The following is a 7,912-nucleotide window of genomic DNA, read 5'->3' as shown; positions in this document are numbered from 1 at the left end:
TAACCCAAAGACAATTTTAAATTTCGCGCCAAGTGTCAAACGATGTAGAAAGGAATGGACGTTCCTGTAGTTCTAACAACGTCTAATAGGTGGTGCGCAGTCACCGTGTACTACTATGGACAAGGAAGAGTAGATAAAAAAAAACATGTTTTGACGTCCAGTTGTTGGTGTCAAAATTTGTTATTTCGTTTTATAACCTGAAGTAATTGTTACTGAAGCATAGATTTATATATGCAATATTCCAATATTTTGAGAATGAAGTATCAAACGTCTCTTGTCAAGGTGCAGTGACAGATGCCGTTGAGAAAGAGGGAGAAAGTATGCACAACAGGGCGTCAATTGCATGATTTTGTGATAAGATGTTTTGTCCTTTTCCCTGTTGTCACTCCTTCAATCTTTTTGCAATTCAATATACAACAGTGCAGGCAATTTTTTTTTTCTCTAACTCTGTATATAACAAATATTTTAAATTTCGCGCCAACTGTAAAACGTGTCATCGTGTCACGACCGATGACATTGAAAGAGAGACAAAGAGAAATATTATAATTAAACCAGAAAACTGTCCATGAATTCCCAATACCTTTTAAATTTCCTGCAATAATCCAGCGAGAATTTTAAATTTCGCGCCAAGTGTCAAACGGTGTAGAAAGGAACGGACGCTCCTGTAGTTCTAACAATATCTAATAGGTGGTGCGCAGTCACCGTGTACTACTATAGACAAAGAAGAGGAGATAAAACACAATGTTCTGAGGTCCAGTTTTTGGTGTCAAAATTTGTTATTTCGTTGTATAACCTGAATTAATTGTTACTGAAGCAAAGATTTATGTATGAAATATTCCAATATTTTGAAAGTAAAGTGACAAACGTCTCTTGTCAAAGTGCGTTGACAGATGACGTGGAGGAAGCGGGAGAGGGAGAAGTATGCAGAATGTCAATTACATTATTGTGCGTTTCGATGTTTTATCCTTTTCCCTGTTGTGCCTCTTTCAATCTTTCTGCAATTCAATATACGGTGCACGCAAATATTTTTTTTTCGCTAACTCTGTATACAACAAATATTTTGAATTTCGCGCCAAATGTCAAACTTCTTCCTGTCATAAAGCACTAGGAATTCCGTAATTTCTATTTCCTTGCATTTGGAAAGAAATCTGCATTTTAGGTCTAACTACATTTTGATTCTCCCGCTAACTGTCGAAACATTTGTGCCTATGTGGACCTACAACACAAATCATGATATAAGAGTTACAGGGGTCGATCTTATAGTTCTAACTATGCCTAATAGATGGTGCGTACAGGCACTATGTGTAAGTGTCAAAAATTGCATTGGCAGATAACCTAGAGAGAGAGAGAAAGAGAGGACGGTCATATAATGAGTTCTGCTTGAAGAGAAAGTAAAAATAGGAAATTGCAATTAATCCCACACACATACTTTCCACAGTAGTAAATATTTTAAATTTCGCGCCAATTGTCAAAGGTAAACAGATGAAATTGAAAGAGAGACAAAAGGAAATATTATAATTAGGCCAGAGAGAGCTGTCCTCTATATGAATTCTCATTAGATTTTGAATTTTGGGAATCGTGCCATAGTCAATCGTTTATTATTTAAATTTCGCGCCAAGTATGACAAGACGCATTGACAAATGACGTAGAAAGACGAGGACCACCTTGTGGTACTAACAATGTCCAATAGGTGTCCGTGTACAAGGATAAAAAAGAGAAAAAGATAAAAACAATGTTATGGCGGCCATTTTGTGATGACTAGTATGAAATTTCGTATAACTTCAAGTAATTCTTATGTAGGAAATATAAGCGTGAAGCGTCACGCGCTGGCAGGTTATACACAGAGCGAGAAAGAGCATATGGCTCTAGAAAGGAAAGAGAAGGGAAATGTTTAATTAATTTTTTTCGGCATATATCGAGGATAATTGTTATTAGGCCTGAGACTGTTAAGCGAGGCAATTTTTCCAGGATTTTGAATTTCCCGCTAAATGTCCCATGTATTCGGCCACGTGTCTCTTTGACAAATGAAATACAAGGAGTGAGAAGGACAGAGATAAGGATAGCGTGTATTATGTTAGACAAGGAACAAGAAGGAAATTTTTTGAAAATGTTTTCAAATTTGTTTTCTTTCTGTCTAATGCAGGATTTTAATTTTCTTAACTTCAAGTTAACAAATAGTAGCCTGAGGTTGGTAAATAAATTCAAATCATTAGGTGAAATATTCAAACATTTTAAATTTCGCGCTAAAAGTCAAATGTCACGTTGACATTTAACGTCAACTGCCTGGAACTGTGAGAGAAATTATAACAACTGTTTCAGGCAGTTGAGATAATTTTTGTCTCTTTACTACTAATTTCAACTGCCTGAAAGAGAGAGAGAAAAATTATAACAATATTCCAGGCACTTGAGGATATTTTTGTCTCTTTTTAACTAACTTCAACTGCCTGGAATAGTCAGATAATTTATGACATTTTCCAAGGAGTTGAGGACATTTTTGTCTCTTTCTAACAAGTTACTAAATAGTATCCTGAGGTTGGTAAGTAAATTCAAATCTTTAGGTGAAATATTCAAACATTTTAAATTTCGCGCTAAAAGTCAAATGTCACGTTGACATTTTAACGTCAACTGCCTGGAAGTGTGAGAGAAATTATGACAACTGTTTCAGGCAGTTGAGGTAATTTTTGCCCTTTTACTACTAATTTCAACTGCCTGAAAGAGAGAGAGAAAAATTATAACAATATTCCAGGCACTTGAGGATATTTTTGTCTCTTTTTAACTAACTTCAACTGCCTGGAATAGTCAGATAATTTATGGCATTTTCCAAGGAGTTGAGGACATTTTTGTCTCTTTTTAACTAGTTTTAACTGCCTGGGAGAGTGAGAGACATAAAAACAATAGGACATTCTGACAGGTGACAGAAAGACACGCCTAATATGCGATTCAGACAAGGAAATCGTAGAAATTTACTATAGCAAGTATTGAATTTTGTTCTTTTTAAATATGGCGGCAATTTTGAAGATGCTGTTACGCGAGATAAGGGTCCAATCTACGTATAAAATATTCAAAAATTAAACATTTTGAATTTCCCGCCAAATAATAAACGTTTTGGGTCACGTGTCACATTGACAAACAACGTAGAGGGATAGAGTGACGTCAAACAATAGGAGCATGCGTCGTAATTAAGTAACTGTCTAATGCAGGATTTTAATTTTCTTAACTTCAAGTTAACAAATAGTATCCTGAGGTTGGTAAATAAATTCAAATCATTAGGTGAAATATTCAAACATTTTAAATTTCGCGCTAAACGTCAAATGTCACGTTGACATTTAACGTCAACTGCCTGGAAGTGTGAGAGACATTATGACAACTGTTTCAGGCACTTGAGGATATTTTTGTCTCTTTCTAACTAACTTCAACTGCCTGGAATAGTCAGATAATTTATGACATTTTCCAAGGAGTTGAGGACATTTTTGTCTCTTTCTAACTAGTTTTAACTGCCTGGAAGAGTGAGAGACATAATGACAATAGGACATTCTGACAGGTGACAAAAAGACTCGCCTAATATGCGATACACAGGGTCACTGCTTCAGACAAGGAAATCGTAGGAATTTACTAGAGCAAGTGTTGTGATTTTGTTATTTTGAAATATGGCGGCAATTTTAAATGTCTTAAGTCGCAATTTGTAGAAACTCTGTGTTTCCTGTTTCTTATATAAAATCGGATAAATTCTTATTTGGTCTGATGCTGTTACACGAGACAAACGAGCCTAATCTACGCAGGAAATATTCAAAAATTGCACATTTCGAATTTCCCGCCAAATAATAAATGTTTTGAGTCACGTGTCACATTGACAAATGACGTAGAGAGATAGAGAGAGAAACAATGGGATCATGCGTCGTATTTGGCTCATCTTATATTTGAATTTTTGCCGCCATTTTGAGTTTTTCGAGATCGACTGACAATACTAGGGAAAAGTGAAATAAAAGAGGTTACGTTTATTAGATATATTTTTATTTCTATTTAAAGAATACATATTGTTTCTAAATTCAATATTATTAAACGGTTTTACGGTACATTTTGTCCAAAACGATGAAATATACATGATATACAATAAAAACAAATTACAAAATCCCATTAAGCTTTATAATATTATTTTATATTCAATGTACTTCTTAGAAGTCGCGTATAGAAAACATTTTTATAACTGTTACCACGCGTGCGCCATCTATACAAAAAAAACACCGAACAGGGTATAAAAAATCACTTTTTTGGACAAACGGTACGTTTATCATCCCCCAAAAATTATTAAATATTTTTTTTTTAAATTTTATACATTTTCTGCGAAAGGCTTAATTCTTATTTATTACATCTAACAATCGCAGCTCACTGGTTTCTTGTGTTTAAAAACTATAGAATCGTTTAATATTCTTCTTTTTTCTCATTATTATTATTCAAACATATTCTAGGATATATTGACAATTTTCTTTTTTTTTCTTCAAGATAGTACCTAAACGTAAATATCTTGTTTCTTAAATTTTATAATTATTATGGAATGTGTATTTTTTTTTTTAATAAATATTAACTGCATGTCTTAACGATGTATTATAAATATGCTAAAGGCTTCATTAGGCAAACATCCGGTGTTAACTACACCGGAATCAGTACATTATACAATTTATTTTTTTTTTGCAATTATCTTAAAAACTAACAAGACATATAACCGATAACAAACCAAATCAGAATTATTTTTTTATTACAAGAACATATTGGTGCGGCCCATCTGTTCCTTGAATAGTCCTTTAAACATGGCGTGTGTTTTATATAGTGAGAATGACGAGAAACGTGGAAACTGGAAAATTGCACCAATGGAAAAGTGGGCAAAAAGGGAAAAGTTTGCAGGACCGTACCAATGATATAGTTGAATTATAGTAAAGAAAAGTGGAATAAATAATTTCAGAAATTAGGACAGTGTTTACAACATAATCAAACTCTGGTAAGGGAAAGTTTCTTGCAGTTGGCAACATTGCATTGTAGTCATTATATTACTGCACCGAGGTGAAATGTCAAAACTGTCAATTGTCAATTATTCCTTCCTTTGCCAACAGTGCATTGCAAATGTCTTCCTTACTCGTTCTGTTATTAAGGCACCTGTCAAGATGCAAATAAGTTCACGTCACATTTTAGGTTATGAATAACACGGTTTTCCACTGTTGCTAACTAGATTTGCTGTGAACATTTAAAATTGAGAAAAGGAGGATTGAATCTTTTTAGGTTAAGTTCGAACGCTATTTTCTTGAATTGATCAGTAGAAAGCCTTGGTGCGGTGGTGCAATATGCTGTCTCCACTGTCCTTTATTCTCTTTATTCTAATGAGGAATTTTAGAATGTGTTGGCAACACTGTAGTGCCAGGAAAAATAATTCTATTCGCTGCATTACTTACAGGCGAGAGTGTTCGTAGTAAAAATAGCTGTCAAACTTTATTTGACATACAAAATACCATGTGACGTCACATTTTAGGTTATGAATGACACATTGTTCAACTGCTGTCAACTGTCAAAAGGGAACACTTGCTTGTTGCAGTGTTGCCATAATATTTTTAGGTTAAGTGTGTTGCACATCGCGGTATAAAATGTTGTCCACACTCTCTGCAGTCTTCTTAGGTAAGTACCAAAATAAACAAACACTTGTATAGATGCATAAAATTGCCTTTAATTTTTTTTACAGTTGGCACCACCTTACTGCTGTCATTTATATTGCTGCACTGTCAAAATTGTCAACATTTTGACAACTTCCAGAAAAAAAAGTGTTTTATTAGTGTTTCTTCCTTTAGCAACAGTGTATTGCAAATGTCGTCTTTACTCGTTCTGTCATTAAGGCACCTGTCAAGATACAAATAAGTTCACATCACATTTTAGGTTATGAATAACACGGTTTTCCACTGTTGCTAAATGTATTTGCTGTGAACATTTAAAATTGAGAAAAGGAGGATTGAATCTTTTTAGGTTAAGTTCGAACGCTATTTTCTTGAATTGATCAGTAGAAAGCCTTGGTGCGGTGGTGCAACATGCTGTCTCCACTGTCCGTCCTAGTACTGTTCTTTTTGTTTAAATGAGGAAATTTTAGAATGTGTTGGCAACACTGTAGTGCAAGTAACAATATATTAAATCTATTCGCTGCATTACTTACAGGCAAGAGTATTCATTGTAAAAATAGCTGTCAAAATTTATTTGACATACAAAATACCATGTGACGTCACATTTTAGGTTATGAATGACACATTGTTGAACTGCTGTCAACTGTCAAAAGGGAACACTTATTTGTTGCAGTATTGCCATAATATTTTTAGGTTAAGTGTGTCAGTTTGTTGCACATCGCGGTATAAAATGCTGTCCACACTCTCTGCAGTCTTGTTAGGTAAGTACCAAAAAGATGCATAAAATTGACTTAATTTTTTTTTACAGTTGGCACCACCTCACTGCTGTCATTCATATTGCTGCACTGTCAAAATTGTCAATATTTTGACAACCTACAGAGAAAAGAAGTGTTTTATTTGTGTTTCTTCCTTTAGCAACAGGGTACTGCATAGCGTAGTCCAGTTGTTGCATTATTAAGGTCAAAATACGGGTTGGGTTGGGTTGGTCACTGTTGCCAACTCTATTTGTTATTAATGTAAAGTTGAGAAAGAAGGAAAAAATGACTGCAACGTTGCCAAGTATAATGGATTAGTAGATGAGCTTTGGTACAGTAATCAATCATTGCGCAATATCGCGGTATAAGATGCTGTCTTTGTTTTTTTATTGTCCAATTGAGGGAATTTTAGAATGTGTTGGCAACACTGTAGTGCCAGGAAAAATATATTCTATTCGCTGCATTACTTACAGGCAAGAGTATTTATTGTAAAAATAGCTGTCAAACTTTATTTGACATACAAAATACCATGTGACGTCACATTTTAGGTTATGAATGACACATTGTTGAACTGCTGTCAACTTAAAGAAATTTCTCCTGAATTTTTGCTATGAAATTTTGAAAAAAGAAAAAGCAAGACCTGTTGCAGTGTTGCCATAATATTTTTAGGTTAAGTGTGTTGCACATCGCGGTATAAAATGCTGTCCACACTCTCTGCAGTCTTGTTAGGTAAGTACCAAAAAGATGCATAAAATTGACTTAATTTTTTTTTTACAGTTGGCACCACCTCACTGCTGTCATTCATATTGCTGCACTGTCAAAATTGTCAATATTTTGACAACCTCTAGAAAAAAAATGTTTCATTTGTGTTTCTTCCTTTAGCAACAGTGTACTGCATAGCTTACTCCAAATGTTGCATTATTAAAGTCAAAATACGGGTTGCGTTAAGTTAGCCACTGTTGCCAACTATATTTGTTGTAAATTTAAAGTTAAGAAAGAAGGGAGAAATTAGTGCAACGTTGCCAGATATAATCGATTAGTAGATGAGCTTTGGTACAGTAAACAAGCATTGCGCAATATCGCGGTATAAGATGCTGTCTTTGTTTTTTTTTTGTCCAAATGAGGGAATTTTAGAGTGTGTTGGCAACACTGTTATCCAGGGAAAATATATTTTATATTGTCAAAATTTATATTACACCGTAATAACGTGACGTCACATTTTAGATTGTGAATGACGCGTCTTTTCACTGTAGCCAACTTAAGGAAATTCCTCCTTCAGTGGTAAATATTGGCTTTGAAAAAGGAAGTTGCAGTGTTGCCATACTATTTTTAGGTTAAGTGTGTTAGGTTAAGTTCGAACGCAGCTTTCTTGAATTGATCGGCCTATTTTGAGGTTTGGTACAGTGGTGCATCAAGGTGTAAGATGCTGCATGCACTCTCTAATAAGATTTATATTTTATTGCTTAAGTGCGGGAATTTTGGAATGTGTTGGCAACAGTGTTG

At 34.5% G+C, this 7,912-nt stretch overlaps 1 long non-coding RNA gene across 1 annotated transcript; it reads right to left on the bottom strand.

Annotated features, from left to right (window-relative positions):
• Window positions 1–3,994: 3,994 nt before the first annotated feature.
• LOC126743122 (uncharacterized) lies at window positions 3,995–6,302 on the bottom strand. Its single transcript, XR_007662789.1, has 2 exons — window positions 5,881–6,302; window positions 3,995–5,148 (listed from the first exon to the last, which is right to left on the bottom strand). It is a non-coding gene; the product is annotated as an uncharacterized LOC126743122 (long non-coding RNA).
• Between the last annotated feature and the right edge of the window lie 1,610 nt (window positions 6,303–7,912).

The sequence above is a fragment of the Anthonomus grandis genome, chromosome 12 (assembly GCF_022605725.1).
Source record: "Anthonomus grandis grandis chromosome 12, icAntGran1.3, whole genome shotgun sequence".
In the NCBI taxonomy this organism is placed as follows: domain Eukaryota; kingdom Metazoa; phylum Arthropoda; class Insecta; order Coleoptera; family Curculionidae; genus Anthonomus; species Anthonomus grandis.
The sequence above is the reverse complement of the archived record's forward strand: the minus strand, read 5'-3'. Positions and strand labels throughout refer to the sequence as shown.